Here is a 16,959-nt window from a genome sequence, read left to right as displayed (position 1 = left end):
CTGAGACAAGACATTTTCAAAACCACAGAAGGGAGTAACAGTGGGTGTGGCCCTTTTCCTGCCCGGTCAGCATCTACCAAAGAAAGCCTCTAAACCTGGGGACCGCTCTTATGTTGGCCAGGACTGACCGTCTCCCTCCTGTCAGCACCTCAAACACCTTGGGAGTTCCCTGGCTTCAATTCTATGGGACTGCCCTCAGCAGAGGCAGAGGACACACCCGTTCTAAACAAAGGGACCTACATTAACACCAACTCCTTGCAACCTGGAAGCTCCCAGTGTTCTTCCTTCTGGGAGAGATCCAGGCCGGGGATGAGGGGGAGATAAGGAGCAGAAGAAACAGGACCAACTCAAACCCAGGAAAACCAACAGGTGCTCAATGACCAGACCCTCCTGGTCAGTCCCCAGACCCAAGACCCTGGAGGCCAAAGTGCTGTAGTACCTTCAGGCACTTGTGATTTTTTTTTTCTTCCCTCCCATGGTTCACACGAGTAGATAAATGTCTCTGCGTACATCGATCCTCGGAAATAGCCATTAGCCGTGAGGTAAAAACTAACCTGAAGCTGGGAGTGATGGCGCATGCCTGTAATCCCAGCAGCTCAGGAGGCAGGGGGATTGTGAGTTCAAAGCCAGCCTCAGCAACTCAGCAAGGCCCTAAGCAAGTCAGTGAGACCCTATTTCTAAAAAAAATATTTTTATAAAAGGGCAGAGGGTATGGCTCAGTGGTTAAGTGCCCCTGGGTTCAATCCCTGGTACCCCCTACCCCCAAACTAACCCAAAACGACAACTCACCTGAAAGTCCCCAAACTGATGTACTAAGTCATGGCACGTGACAGCCTTTGTGTCAGGATCTGGCTAGTTCCCATCCACTCTACCTCACCTCCTGCAAGCTGAATGCTGCATAATCCAGGTGTGGAGGAAATTTTGCCCTCTGTGAATTTACAGGATTAAATTCCTCTACTTGTTTTAGCAGCATGCCGTATCATAAGATAGTGTATGTGAAAAAACACACTGCAAACTCCCCAACACTATAAACATACCCACTGCACATCTCTCAACAGTCTGCAAACTCCTTGAAGGCACTGAGTCCCCACCAACAGGATACTGGGGAATCTATGCTTATCTATTTTTTTTTTGCCGTGCTGAGGATTAAATCCAGGGCCTCATGCATGCCAGGAAAGCACTCTACCACTGATCCACACCTCCAGCCCTGGAATCTGCACTTAGGTGCCTTTCCTACTCCTTCATCATCCAGAGACACCAGCTCCTCTACTCCCATCTTCTCCAGTTTTACACTTCGGGGTGGGGTGGGGCAGGCATGTTTTGTTTTAGAATATTTGCATAGACTTTACTGAGCATCTCTAATCCCAAAACCCAAAAATGTTATGAAATCCAAAACTTTCTGAGTAACAACCTGATATATGCAAACACATCCGTTTCTGTCAGCTATGCTCAAACCTGTACCACCCACAAGAGGAGCTCCAAAAGAGTCCAAGGTTGAACCAGGCTCGTTGGTGTACACCTGTATTCCCCCCCCCCCCCCCCAGTTCTGTACTGCAAGTTCAAAGCCAGCATCTGGGTCTCCGGCCTGGGAAGGTTAGGCCAGCATGAACTCTGCGAGCCACGACTCCTAGCAGATTCCCACCTGGTATCAGCAAGCAGAGCAGGTCTGAGGAGCTGAGGACTTTTCCCCTAAAGGGTTAGAAACAAATCACAGGCAGTAGAAGCTGGTGGCAGTGGCTCGTGTCTATAATCCCAGTGACTTGGGAGCTGAGGCAGGAGGGTCCCATGTTTGAGGCCTCAGCAACTTAGGAAGACCCTGTCTCAAGTCAAAAGGACTGGGGATTTAGCTCGGTGGTAAAGCACCCCTGGGTTTAATGCCTCCACCCCCAAAATCCCAGGCAATGGAATGAAGAAAAAGAATAAGGTATCATACAGAAGAACCCCAATGTCTCTGAGCTGAGATGATTACGCCTCTGGCCTTTATAACTCTTCTCGATTGCAAGTATCCCTTCTTACTGCAAGCACCTTTACCCAGCATGCACCAGGCATCAGGAAACTGCAGAAAGGATAAGATGCAATTTCTTCACCCAAGGAGCTCATGCTCCGGACCAGGGTTGTGTTATTGTTTTCTGGTACTGAGGATTGACCCCAGGGGCACTTAATCACTGAACCACATCCCTGGTCCTTTTTATTTATTCTTTTACTTTTGAGAAAAGGTCTCACTAAGTCACTTCGAGCCTCACTAACTTGCTGGAGACTCAGCAACTTAGTAAGGCCCTAAGTAACTTAGATTTGAACTTGTGATCCTCCTGCCTCAGCCTCCCAAGCTGCTGGGGATTACAGTCATGAACCACTGTGCCCAGCTCAGGGAAGAGTTTTTAATCCATGGTTTAGAGGCTAAGGACACAGATCAGGACCCCTGTGGCCAGGCCACTCATTAGCTATGTGACCCTGAACACTTTATTAGAACAGGCATGCAGTAAGCAGCCCAAAAGTGTAATATAAGCAAGCACTATACGGCATGAGCTTTCACAGCACACGGGTGACATTTGAAGGAAGCTGACCCACACCTTGAAGTTTATAATTTAGGCACTCAGGTGCATATGTCTGTTTTCTGAGATCCTTAACTTTTACCAAGTTCTCAAAGAAGCAGAGCTGCAGGAAAGCTTAGGAAGGAAGGGGGTGGGCAGAAAGAATTCATAAAAGTCACTCCTACCTGTGCTTTCTTTTTTTGTGCGGTGGGGGCTACTGGGGATTGAACCCAGGGGTACTGAGCCACATCCTCAGCCCTTTTTATATTTTATCTAGAGACAGGGTCTCACCGAGTTGCCGAGGCTGGCTTTGAATGCGCAATCCTCCTGCCTCAGCTTCCCAAGCCACTGGGATTACACATGCGTCACCACCCTGGGCTGTGCCTTCCTTTTAATCAAAGGTCACGGTTAAGCAGCTCTCTCTGTCCATTGAACTTTTTGTAATGATGAAAATATTCTGTCCCTGCAGTGTCCCCCAAATAGTAGCCATCAGCCACGTGTGGCTACGGAGCACTTCAAACACGGTTAATGAGACGGAGGCACCAAATATATAATTCCATTTAATATTAATTTATGTTTAAGTCACCATGTGCGACTAATGGCTACTGTTACAGAACTAGTCAGTCTGGGGAGGAAAACATTGCAGGAAGAGTCAAACACGCAGCAATGCAAAATACTCCATGATTACTCAGAAACTGTAAAAACACAGTGTTCCCAGCAAATGTGAGTACTGACAGAAGGGGGAGGGTACATGCTCAAGTACAGCACGGAGAGGCACAGATGCCAGGAGAGGAGAGGACAGACGGCAAACACCGGCCGTGTGGTGCTCAGCTTTGGGCTCAACGCTGGGAACAGAAGAAATGTGCTGTATTAGAAAGGAACAGAATCAACAGAACATGTATGTAGAGATATCTAGTTTAAAGAATTGGCTCCTACCATCCCGGAGGCTGGCAAGACCCAGGAAAGAATTGATGCCACAGTTCAAGCCCGAGGTATCTCGTGCAAAATCTCCTCTTGTGGCGGGTAAGTAGGTCACTCTATTCCATTCAGCCATCAATTGAACAGAACACACACACGTTATGAAGGGCAATCTGCTTGGTGGCAAGTTCAATGTCCCTATCATCCAAAAACACCCTGGCAGACCCCTAGAATAGTTTGACCACATACCTAGGTACCATGACTCAGCCAACTGGACACACGTGCTAGTTTCGAGCAAGGCTTTCAGAAGAAAGGATTTTGGCCAAATCATTCAGATGGGAGGACCGGTGCCGGGTTTCTGTTCGAGACTAAAAGGCTCAGGGGTCACTCTAGTTAAACTGGGCTAACTGGGCTGCACGAAATAACCACACAAGAGACATAAATACCTTTTTCTTTGGGGTCGCTGTGACGGCTCCTCTGACCTTAAGGGTCCGCGGAAAGAGAGAGAGAGAGAGCATGCGCTGACCCCTTTTATTGAGAAGCCATTCAAATGAGGCAAGGGGTCAGGTTTCAGGGGGCTGAGTCTATCTTCATGATGTCCACTGTCAGCAGGTTGACTGACACCTGGGTAGGCCACACCCAAGGGCACAGTAAGAGGAGGGGACACACACAAGGCACTTCCATGGAAGATTCTATCCTAAACAGGGCAAGGGGTTATATCACAAAGGAACAGGTGAGCATAGCTTCACCCATGGGGCTGTAGCAAGACACCCATGCACAAGACACTGACCCTCGAACCCAAGAAGGGTGGGGAAAGCTCTGCTACATTTCTGCAACTGAGCGCCTCAGCACCCAGCCAGGGAGTGTGACCCAGTCACGTGCAAGGTTGGTCTCCCACAGACCGGGGCAAAATAGCGGCAGAAGGAGGTGAAGGGGGGACCTCACCGTCCAAGCGAAACATGAATACTTGCACCAAAGATGTGGCAATGGGAGAGGAGGCAGTTAATTCATATTTTCAAAAGAAAGTTTGAGCCAGGTGCCGTGGTGCATGCCTATAATCCCAACAGCCTGGGAGGCTGAGGCAGGAGGATCCAAAGTTCAAAGGCAGGCTCAGCAAGACCCTGTCTCTAACTAGAATATTAAAAAGAGCTGGGGGTGTGGCTCAGTGGTTAAAGGTACCTGGGTTCCATCCCCAGTACGCGCCCCGCCCCCCGAAAAAAAAAAACCCAAAACTCCTGCCCCATGATGAATTGATCATTGATCATTGATCATCACGGGGCTGGAGTTAAGGGAATACTTCTAAATCAGAACTTGGAAAGTCCAGAGAGACTGTCAATCAATCACTCCAACCATTTACTTTTCAGAATAAACTTGCTAGGTTCTATGGACAGATGTTCACGTGAGGGAACGGGAGAAATAAAATCACAACTGAGGAGTGGGGAGAAGGAAGCAAAGCAGGAGTACCCCACGGTCAGGAAATGGAACAGAAACATGCTCCCGAGTGCTGAAGAGGAACAGTCACCATCTGTCCAGGGCCCCCAAACCCTGTTGCCTGGCAACACAGAAGGGCCAAGCTGTGTTGACAAAACTTGCAGCAGAAATACACTTAAACTCCGATTTTCTTCAACTGAAGAATTAGTCACCCCGCCACGCTTTCCGGGGAATGCCTGTGGTTTGCAGAGAGGGAAGGGAGGGAGACCATCCTTGTCAATATCGTGGTTTTATTTAGAAGACAGCAATTAAAAAGAAACATCCAAGGAGGCCCACGATTTCATAGCACAGAACTCTACATCCTGCTTCCCCCACAAACCTCTACACTGTGGTGACAAACCACATCTGTTAGCTTCAGAAAGCATGTCACCCACCCAGCAGCAGCAATCCCTTGGGAACCAGCCACACCTTAGTGAAAAGCCAGGGGGGACAAGGAAAGATAAACTGTCCAGAGCAAAGCTCCCAAGTGACAGAAATGGAAGGGTCTCCTCCAGCTTCACACTGTCTGGCTGTGACCTTGCTCACAATCAGCTCCTTAGACAGCCCAGCTTCCTGCCACTTGCCAGACAAGAAAGGGTCAAATGCAAGTTAAGTGGCTCAGCATGCCACCGGAAGAGAGATCAGCAACCCCCTACTTGCATCAGCCCAGCCCAGGACGCCCAAGGTAGCACCAGCCATGCAGGAGGCACAGGGTGCTCCAAGGGTTGAAGGCTTCCGTCCCTAGCAAAGATCCGGTGTCAGGGCCTTCCGCCTAGTGCAGAAGCTGCCACTTGTCTCCTTCCCGATCCCATCCTAGTTCAAGATTATAGGCATCCAGCCAGGAGCAGAAGAGCACACCTGTAATCCCAGCCATTTGGAAGGCTAAGGCAGGAGGACTGCAAGTTCAAAGTCAACCTAAGGCCTTAGCAACTTAGCTAGTGAGGCCCTATCTCTAAATAAAATATATATATATATATATAAAAAGGGCTGGGGATGTGGCTCAGTGTCAAGCAGAACTGGGTTCAATCCCTATACAAAAGAAGAAAAGATTACAGGCTTCCATGACGCAGCTGTCCCTTCCTAGCCTAGACTGACCAGTCTTCCAGGCAAGCGAGAGTTAACCATCCATCCTCCTTCCTTCCCATGAATCTCTCTGCTTGGGTGCAAAGGGTCCATCACTCTGCCACTTGCTTTTACCCCCGGGCAGCAGGGATGACGCAATCCCCGGGACCTGGCTTGGAGCCACCAAGAATGTGAACAGGGCCACAAGGACTGACGTCACCAAGCTAGACCTCCTCACCCAAGTCCCATGGTGAGAACTGCTGCTGGGCAGACTGACCAGGCAGAAATGGAAGTGACCAGGAAGAGGGGGAGCACGACAAAGCCATATTGAAGTCCCAGGAGGGCTGGACAGAGCGCCAGGAGGGGAAGAAGTTTCCAAGGGTCTCAGAGCAAGAGCCCCCTGGGCCAAGCCAGAGCAGGCGGTGGGGGCACACAGGGAAATGACTGCTCAGACGAGCTCAGGACCTGCCATTCTGTCAGTCACGCCTTGTCCTGTATTCCTCAGGCATGTCATTTGGGCCCCCATATAGCCACCAAGCGTCTTCTACGTGCCAGACACCAGGCAGCAGCCAGAAACAGGCAGGCCTGGCTTTAAACTCTGCTGCTCCCCCTACAGGGCCTGCCCCCTGTCACCTCAGTTATCATTACACCACCTTGTCACCTTGGTGTAAAGGATGTGACTCCGGCACATCCTCAGTACATCAGGCTGTGGGAAGCCCCACCCAGAACTCAATCTCAGAGAGCCTCAGGTTCTTCTGAGAAGAACTCAAAAAAAAAAAAAAAAATCCCTCAAGCACATAAAACGCCCAAATCATTCTCTTCTTCCTCATCCCCTCTCTTTCCTTAATCTCTGCCTCTCAGCTCTCCACGTCACTCATTGCTCTTCCAGTAAACCTTCTCCAGAAGCTGGTGCTCCTGCCCACGGGTGGGGCTCTCACTCTCTGGCAACTTCCTATTAGCTGGTCAGAGAATAATAGTCTTGACCTGTGAACTAGCCATTAAATTGCAGGGGAGAGGTTTCATCTCACCCCAGTCAGAATGGCCACCATCAAGCATACAAGTAACAATAAATCTTGGCCAGGATGTGGTGAAAATGGTACACTCATACATCGCTGGTGGGACTGCAATTTGGTACAACCACTCTGGAAAGCAGTATGGAGATTCCTCAGAAAACATGGAATGGAACCACCATTTGACCCAGTTATCCCACTCCTGAGTTTATACCCAAAGGATTTAAAATCAGCAGACTACAGTACGCAGCCACATCAATGTTGATAGCAGCTCAACTCACAATAGCGAAACTATGGAACCAACCTAGGTGCCTACCAACAGATGACTGGGTAAAGAAAATGTGGTACATATATACACAATGGAGTATTACTCAGCCATAAAGAAGAATAAAATTACGGCATTTGCTGATAAATGGATGGAACTGGAGATTATCATGCTAACCAAAATAAGCCAATCCCAAAAAACCAAAGGCTGACATGTTCTCTCTGATACGTGGATGCTAACACACAATAAGAATAGAAGTTCATTGAATTAGACAAAGGGGAATAAAGAAAAGGGAGGGGGATGGGAATAGGAAAGACAGTAGGATGAATCAGACATCACTTTCCTATGTTCACATATGAATACCCGACCAGTGACACTCCACATCAAGTACAACCACAAGAACGGGAAGTCATACTCCATGTATGTATGGTCTGTCAAAATACATTCTACTGTCAAATATAACGAAAAAGAACAAATAATTTTTTTTTCAAATAAAAAAATGAATTGCTGTACAGTCTCCTAGTTTCAGTTCTCTCAGAATAGGCCCCCAAACCAGAAAGGTTTATGTAAAGGACCAAATAGTGGTTTTTGGACTGCAAGGCCACTTTCCTCCTATCTGTAAAAAAAAAAAAAGAGGCAGAAAGGGGAAGAGAAATGATACTCCCTACCCAGGGCGATAGGCAGGGCCTCTAACACACTGTTAGCACTCAAAAATGGTGACAAGACATCTGACGTCAGTGCCTGATCAACTTCTCAAAGACGACATAAGACCCTCACTCAGAGACCCCCATGGCTGCTTTGCAGCCTCTCAACCAAGTCTGAAGGCCGGGCGGACACTTCGAGGCACACTTTGACCTGTCCACACCATTCCTTCCCTGCCTGGACCTTCGGCTCCCCTAAGCTCCCCTCCCCGAGCCCTGGAGCTGACGTACTTTCCTGCTGAGTTCACATCCACAGACTTTGCCCTCACATCTCCTCCTCTGTCCTCTCCACCAGCTCCCTCTTGGCCTTCGGGACTCAGGTGTGCCTTCCTCCCTGACTTTCCTGGTGGGCAGCGTCTCTGATCCCAGACCTTACCTACCCCTCCCTAGTGCCATGTGGATAAGCACCAAACACCTGATCCCCTCCATGTGGCCCTTTGTTGGGCAAATACGATCAGTTCTCATCATTCACGGATTCCATATTCCCAAGTTGATCTATTTGCTAAACTTTTCTTGTCACCCCACAGTCAGTACTTGGGGTTTCGTGGTTACTCCCAGATATGCACAGAGTAGCAAAAATCTCAAGTTACACTCCTTCCCAACTGAGGAGACTCTCTGCCTTCTTTTAACTATCATACTGTAAACAAGGGTCCTGTCCACATTTTTTTTTTTTTTTTTTGGTACTGCTTAACCACTGAGTCACATCCCCAGCCCTTTTAATATTTATATTTAGAGACAGGGTTTTTGCTGAGTTGCTTAGGGCCTCGCTAAATTGCTGAGGCGGGCCTCAAACTTGCAATCCTGTGTCAGCCTCTCTCCACAATTTCAGCGCCACATTTTTGACATGTTTGTGCTTTGGGTTGATCTGAGTGTTTCAATTACCCATCTCCCCGCACCCGGGCCCAGTGTAGTGATGAAGAGCTTCTCTGCGCTGTCCAGCAAGAAGCCATGATGTGCCTTGAGGAGAAAAATCCACCTTTAGGTGAGCTTCATTCAGGCGTGAGCCATGGTGCGGTGGGCCACAGGTTCAGTGATAAGGAGTCAAAACGGGCTAAATTTGTGGACTCTAGATTCTGGGCAGGAGAGATCACAAGAGATGACAGCAACAGCATCACGGAGAGGTTGAAAGTCAGAGATTTACAGTCCCGACACCCAGGGTCAGGAAAATGCTCAACCCTTCCTGGCTGGTGTTTTATTATAAAGAAATATTCCACAAAACTGATCAGAACGCGTAGGTTAAATAAGGCGTCTTCAAACAGAAACAAAATTATATACTGACGGGTTGACAAAAATGTAGTGACCATGTAGCACATGACATGTAAAATTATATATATATTATATATAAAACGGGCTGGGGATGTGGCTCAGTGGTTAAGGGCCCCTGGGTTTAATCCCCAGTAACACCACCCCGTGCCCCCCCCCCGAAAAAAAAGTTAGTACCAGCCAGACATGGTGGTGCACACCTATAATCCCAGCAGCTTGGGAGGCTAAGGTGGGAGGATCACAAGTTCAAAGCCAGCCTCAGCAACTAAGCAAAGGCTCTAAGCAACTTAGTGAGACCCTGTCTCTAAAAAATAAAAAGGGCTGGAGAGGCGGTCTGTGGTCAGTGGCACTTGCCACTGAGTTCAATCCCTGGTACAAAAAAAAAAAAAAAAATGTCACCAGAGCCTGCCAGGGCCCTAACTCTCCTTTTTTCTAAGAACATTGCTGCAGTACTCCCTAATTCAGCATTCATGGCTACAGAGTAGAAGGATTACCACAAAGAGAGAATCAGTGATCGTAACCTACCACCTGCAGCTACAGCCTGGCTTCTGCATGCAGCTGGGACACCTGCAAGGTGCAGACCACACCTTGAGCTCCACAATAGCAAGTGGAGGCACAGGAGAGAGGCTTAGGAAATGCTCAGAGAGCTTTCCTTTCCAATCTCCTAGCTCATGAGACCCTCCCCATCCTGCTCCAACTCCAGTGGAAAAAGCACACACATGCTTCAATTCAGATCAGTAACAAAGATGGCACTTTTCCTCAAATATACTTCTTAATATTCCACATGCTGGTCCCAGAAGATAGGGTCTTTGTTTTGTTCTTGGAATACCTTGTGCATCTACTAGGTGCACAGGATAACTACTGATAAACTACTGAAAGAAAATAATCGCTTAGAACAACAACAACAAAGCCTCCCTCGACAAGAATGTAAAAACCCACAAGTGGCATATCCTTGAATTTATGTCCCAGTCTGGCTGCAATCTTGGCCACTGTTCTTCACTCCCAGAGAATCTTCTGCAAACAAAGCCATCAGTCTAGATCCTCCGGCAAAGCAAGATGGCAACACTCTGTGCCTCTGGGATTAACATAAGAATTTGGAAGATTAGGGCTGGGAAAGAAGTGGCTTGGTAGAAAAGCACTTTCTGGAATGACTGAGGACCTGGGTTCTGTCTCAAGCACAAGACAATAAATAAAAATTCATAGGATTATGTGACGGTCTGGGCTGTTCATTGAGTTCTCTATCCATTTAGAGCCCTTACCACATTATCCCTTGGGGTTTTGAGAACTTTGGATCACGCAAAGGCTAAATCAGCTTCTCTCTCCCCTCATTTTTTTGACCCTCTTTACAGTCAGTCCTTGGAAATATCTTAGTATGTGCCCGGCCTGCCTGGGTCCATTCTTCTATGATCTCTATGTCTTACCTATCTCCCTCCTGACCAGCAGAAGTCTGTTTCTTATTCTATTCCTAGGAATTTTTTGTTATGGTTGTCTTTTAAAAAAAAAAAAATTAAAACAGCAAATATACAGTATTTGAAACAAAAACAAAAACTGAGCACAGAGGCACACACCTGTAATCCCAGCAGCTTAGGAGGCTGAGGCAGAAGGATCACTAGTTCAAAGCCAGCCCCAGCAAATTAGTGAGGCCCTAAGGAACTCAGCGAGATCCCATCTTTTAAAAAAAAGCAGGGAAGTGTGCTGGGAATGTGGCACCATTGGTTAAATATCGCTGGATTCAATCCCCAGTACCAAACAAGAAAAGCCAAAACATCTGGGGACGTAGGTAGAGCACCTGTCTAGTATTCATGATGCCCTAGATTTCATCTCTAGCACTTGGGGAGAGAGGAGTGAGGAAAAAAAAAATACAATTGGAATACCCGACATTTCTCTGATCCAAATGCTTTAAATGTACTAATTCAATCACTATGGTAAATTTCAGAGATGTGCACATTATCTCTCCCCCCATCGGGACTGGCCATGTGACTTACTATGGCTCCCAGGATGTCAACACATGTGAAACTCAGACACTTGGGAAGAACATGCCCTTTGTGTTCCTGGAATCCAAATGCCATGTGAAAAGGACCAGGCTGGCCTGTTTGATGACAAACACATGTGGCCCAGTCACCCCTGCTAGCCTAGCTGACAACCAACCGCTTGACAGATGAGGCCACCGGAGATCAGCCAGCCCCCAGCTGATTGTGTATGCATGAGATCAGCAATCTCAAGTCAGAAAGACTGCCCAGCACAATCATGACTACAGGAAAGTTTTAACCACTCACTTTTGTGGTGGTTTGGTTTGTAGCAAAAGTTAACTGATAACCAGAGACAGGAAAATCGGGAGGCTAAGGCAGGAAGATGGCCAAGTTCAAGGCCAGCCTATGCAATCTGGCAAGACTCTGTCTCAAAATAAAAAATGAAAAAGGCTGGGCCTGCAGTTCCGTAGGGGAGTATCCCTGGGTTCAATCCCCAGTACAATAAACAAAAACTGATTAATCCCAGTGGCTCGGGAGGCTGAGGCAAGAGGATTGGGAGTTAAAAGCCAGCCTCAGCAGCCTTATGGAGGCCCTAAGCAACTCAGTGAGACCCTGTCTCTAAATAAAATATGTAAAAAGGGTTGGGGATGTGGCTCAGTGGTTCAGCACCCCTGGGTTCAATCCCTAGTACCAAAACCAGAAACTGACACACAAATTCATTTTGTGGATGAAGAAATTGAGGCACAGAGGTGAAGTGACCTACCAAAGGTCCCAGGGCTGTTAAGTGCAGTGGGATTTGAAGCCAGGCGGCCTGGCTCCAGAGGCCAAGCTCTGCCAGCTGTCCTACAACTAAGTTATTCCCCAGGATTCCAACATTTCCCTGCTCACCTACTTTCCTAGAGGAGGTCAAAGGTAGACCATGGCCTTAGGTGGCCTTCTAAGCGCCTGGATGTCGAACTCTGATCTTTGCCATTTTGCATTCTCACTGCCCTTCAGGTCTGCAAAGTGCTCTGCTCTCTTCTGACTCATTTCCACCAAATAAAATTAACAAAGCTGCCCAACACCCAAGGATGAATGAACAAAATGGTAAATACAAAATAGTCTCCTGTCTTTAAAAAAAAATTCTGATGCACGGTACAATATAGATCAACTTTTTTTTTTTGGTACCAGCAATTGAACCCAGGGGTCCTTAACCACTGAGCCACATCCTCAGCTTTTTTTTATTTTGAGACAGGGTCTCCTAAGTTGCTTAGGGCCTTGCTAAGTTGCTGAGGTTGGCCTTGAACTTGAATCAGCCTGCCTCAGCCTCCTGAGCCACTGAGTGGATGAATATTTTGAAGACATTCTGATAAGTCAAATGAGCCAGTCACAAAAAGAAAAACTGTATGATACCCCAAGACTTAAGATACAGCTACATCAATGTTTATAGCAACTCAACTCACAAGAGCTAAGCTACGGAACCAACCGAGGTGTCCTTCAATAGATGAATGAATAAAGAAAATGTGATTATATATATATATATCATTTGGCCATAAAAAGAATGACTTTATGACATTTGCCAATAAATGGATGAATCTGGAGGCTATCATACTAAGTGAAATGAGCCAATCCCAAAAATCTAAATGCCAAATATTCTGATATATGGATGCTGACACACAACAGGTTGGGGTAGGGAATAGAAGTTCACTGGATTAGACAAAGGGGAGTGAAGGGAAGAGAGGGGGATGGGAATAGGAAAGTCAGTGGAGTAAATGGGACATCACTTTCCCATGTTCATATATGAACACACGACCAGTGAAACTCCACATCAGGTCAACCACAAGAATGGGAAATTATACTCCATGCATGTGTGATTTACATGACACTAGAGTGTGTTTTGACATATCTAAAAACAATAAATTTTTTAAAAGTAAATTAATCTTAAAAAAATTAAAGTCTCAGATGAGCTCACCTAGAGTAGTCAAACTCAGAAATAGAAAGCAGAATGAGGGTTTCCAGGGGCTGTGGGAAGGGAGGAAACAGGAGTTAGTGTTCAATGATACAGAATTTCAATTTGGGAAGATGAAAAGTTAGAGAGATGGACAGTGGTCAGGGCTGCACAGGAACGTGAATGTACTTAATGCCACAGAACTATGCACTCTAGCTGGGCACCGTGGCACATGCCTGTAATCCCAGTGGCTCAGGAGGCTGAGGCAGGAGGATTGCAAGTTGAAAGCCAGCTTCAGCAACTTATAGCAAGGCCCTAAGCAACTCAGTGAGACCCTGTTGCTAAATAAAATATAAAGAGGACTGGGATGTGGCTCAGTGTTAAACTCCCCAGGATTCAACCCCCACTACAAAACACCACCACCAACAATGAATTATTACACTCTAAAAAGGTTAGAGTGGCCAGGCACAGTGGTGCACAACTGTAACTCCAACAACGAGGGAGGCTGAGGCAGGAGGGTCTCAAGTTTGAGGCCAGCATCAGCAACTGAGGGAGGCCCTGTCCCAAAATAAAACGAAAAGCAAAAGGGCCGGTGACGTAGCTCAATAGCAAAGCATTTCCCTAGCATATGCAAAGCCCTGGATTTAATCCTTAGTACCAGTTACATTCACACATAAATAATGGGTATGATGGTAAATCTTGTGATGATTTACAATACTTTTAAAACAGGAAAACAAAAACAAAGGTTGGACCTGCAGTGATAAAATGCCAGATACAAGGTCACTGTGAGATCAGTTAGTCCCCAGACAGCAACCAAAGCAAAAGACCACTTGGTGCTCCAGAGTCACATGGGCCCTGACCCTGTCTGACCTCTCCCACCGCAGCCCGGCAGTCAGATGGGCCAGCAGATTTGTCAAAGCAGCTTTGAGCACAATCTCGGGCATGGGCTAAGTTGTTCAAGATGGTCTCAAACTTGTGATCCTCCCATCTCAGTCTCCCAGGTAACTGGAATCACAGGTGTGAGCCACCAAGCTAATTTATTCAAGGACTCCATTGTCAGACACATTCTCTCATTTGAGTCCCAAGAACAATGCTGGTCCCTTGGCCATCTGCATTTCATGGATGAGGACCTGAGGCTCCCGACAGATACTTGAAAGGAGCCTCTATGAAAGCGTCTCTCAGACACCAACCTTGTTGGGCAGTCCGGTTTGTAAATATGAAAAGGAAGGGGCTTGGAGGTGAGGCCAAAGGAAGAAAACAGGAAGCCGCCCTTGGCAGCAGCTGGAGGTGGAAGTGACCTTTCACCACCAGGAAGGTCAGAGGAACCTTCACCCCAACTGGCACAAGCCCAGGTGAGCCCCCACCCCGAGAGGAACTGCACCCTCTGTGCCAGCCTTGGCCCTCGAGCACCCTTCAGGTTCCCAGCTAGAGATCAGCAAGGTCCCTGGGGCTGGGGGCTGGGGGTCACATCACCGTCCTCACCCTCATTCCTCCCTCCACAGGGAGGACTCGCAGGCACAGAGCTGGGCAGGATTCCCTCAGGGTTCATCTTGGCATCTTGCAACCAGGAATGCGTCGGTCACCTCCGAGGACCCGATCAGACCCGATGACTAATGACTATTGTCCTTACTGGGCAAAAGAAGGGATGAGGAGGAGGAAAAGCTGGGCCCAGTGGCACACGCCTGTGATCCCAGTGGCTTGGGAGGCTGAGGCAGGAGGATCAAAAGTTCAAACCCAGCCTCAGTAAAAGCGAGACCCTAAGCAACTCAGCAAGACCCGGTCTCTAAATAAAATAGAAAAAGGGCTGAGGATGTGGCTCAGCGGTTGAGCACCCCTGGATTCAATCCCTGGTACCAAAAAAAAAAAAAAAAAAAAAAAAAAAAGTAACCGGAGAAGGCCTCATTTTCAAAATTCCACTTAAGCAGAAACTAAAAGACAGGGGAGTAGGCCCTGAAAACACCAGGACTAGGGCAATGCCAGAGAGAACAGCCAAGTTTAAAAATCCATAAGCAGAGGGCAGGTTTGACATCAGCACAGCCAAAGCAGGACGCCATCCATCAGCTGGGGCGGAGGCCCTGGACACAAAGGTCGCTGACATTTCCAAGGCCTGAACTCAGGGGATCAGGCAGGAAAACTTCAGGCAGGGAAGCCACTACTGCAACTCAAAGGGAAAGCTTTCAGACTTTTCTTGGATCCTTTCTCCTCCAAAAAACTTCATGGCCTGCTTTTAGCACAGGCTGAATATCCCTATCCAAGATGCTTGGGCCCAGAGGCATTTCATTTTTTTCCCCCCGATTTCTGAATATTTGTACGTACTTAATGAGACATCCTGGGAAGGGGACCCAAGTCAAGACAGGAAATTCATTTACGTTTCATATATACCTTATAAGCTCAGCCTAAAGGTAATTTCATATGATATTTTTATTAATTTTGGGCACAAAACTAAGTTTCGTGGTGTGTGATTTCCTACTTCTGGCACGCTGGAACTCGGAGTTTTGGATTTTGGAGTGTTTCAGATTTCAGATGTTTGGATTAGCAATGCTTACTCTGTAGATACTTACAGGCTAAGAATCGGCAGAAAATAGATTCAAGTGTTAAAGACTCTTCATGACTTCCTTGGTATTCTTTCAACGTTTCCATGGAATGATCCGAAATTTCTATTCAAGCCTGACCTGAACCCTTCTCACTTCAATTTTAGGGCCCAGGGAGCAGGGGGATGGGACTCTGAACACGGACACTTTGAAGGGACAATGCTTCAGGGTTTAGGAACCTATGGGGACGGAAAGTGTCATCTGAGAAGGATTTCTTCTCCCTGGAACACAGGAGGCCTGGGCCGGTCCCAGAGAGGTGGGAAGAGGGGGCTCAGTGCAGACCAATCAGTAATCGGGACTTTATTTTCCAGCCCAGTTCACCCAGCCAGGAAGGAAGGGATCCCTCCAGAGCCATTCTGTGTAGGAATCAAGGCAACATATATGACATGGCAAGGTCCAACATGAAACCTCAGTTCAGAGATCAGAGTACTAAACCCTAATGCAGAGACAGGGTCTCAGCCAGGTGCGGTGGTGCACGCCTGTCATCCCAGTGGCTTCAGAGGCTCAGCAACTTAGGCCTTAAGCAATTTATGGAGACCCTGTCTCTAAATAGAATACTTTTAAAAAGAGTTGGTGATGTGGCTCAGTGGTTAAGTGCTTCTGAGTTCAACTCCTGGTACCAAAAACAAAATGAGAAGACAGGGTTTCAGTGGAATGGCCAAAGCAACAAGGAGATCCCTCAATGAGAAATCAGAGAGGTGCTACAGAGTGGGGAATAAAGAATGGTTACATCTTGGTCCCTCCAAGGGTCTGACTGTATTGTTCCTAGATTTGGGGGCTTAGCTTCCTAAAGGCTCACTGTACTGAAATCTCTCCCCATACCCTGTGCCCCAAATGTGCTGCGTGCGCGTGCACACACACACGCACACACACACGCACACACACAAAGTGGGTTCTCAAAAACTTTTTTTGTAGTTGCTCACTAAACATTTCCTTTCAAGCAAAGATTATCAAAGACAGTGTCCTCTGTCACAGAATACAACAGGGATGGCACCTGGTCATTTGCTACTGAAGTTACAATTTGGACCAACTGCTTTTGGAGGAAATCTAAGCGCTCATCTCAAGACACCACAGGGCCGGTGTTTCCTGCTGGAGAGTCCAGGGAGGACGTCCAAGGGGGCTAAGACATGTGAAAAGCCCCAGCCCAGAGCCTGGCACTCAGCAGACACCAGGAAATCTGCGGGGCTCTTTTCCTTTCCTGTTCACAGAGCCCGAGAGGTGACGAGTAGCATATGGTATCACGTCCGTGGT

The 16,959-nt window shown here is 47.5% G+C and overlaps 1 protein-coding gene across 1 annotated transcript in view; it reads right to left on the bottom strand.

Moving 5' to 3' along the window:
* The window catches only part of Sh3bp5 (SH3 domain binding protein 5), a 69,964-nt gene that overhangs the window by 28,677 nt on the left and 24,328 nt on the right, over positions 1–16,959 (bottom strand). The gene's annotated exons all lie outside the window — the stretch shown is intronic.

This window comes from Callospermophilus lateralis, chromosome 1 (assembly GCF_048772815.1).
Source record: "Callospermophilus lateralis isolate mCalLat2 chromosome 1, mCalLat2.hap1, whole genome shotgun sequence".
NCBI classification, from domain to species: Eukaryota; Metazoa; Chordata; class Mammalia; order Rodentia; family Sciuridae; genus Callospermophilus; species Callospermophilus lateralis.
Note: the sequence above shows the minus strand (reverse complement) of the source record. Positions and strands in the feature narration are given on the sequence as shown.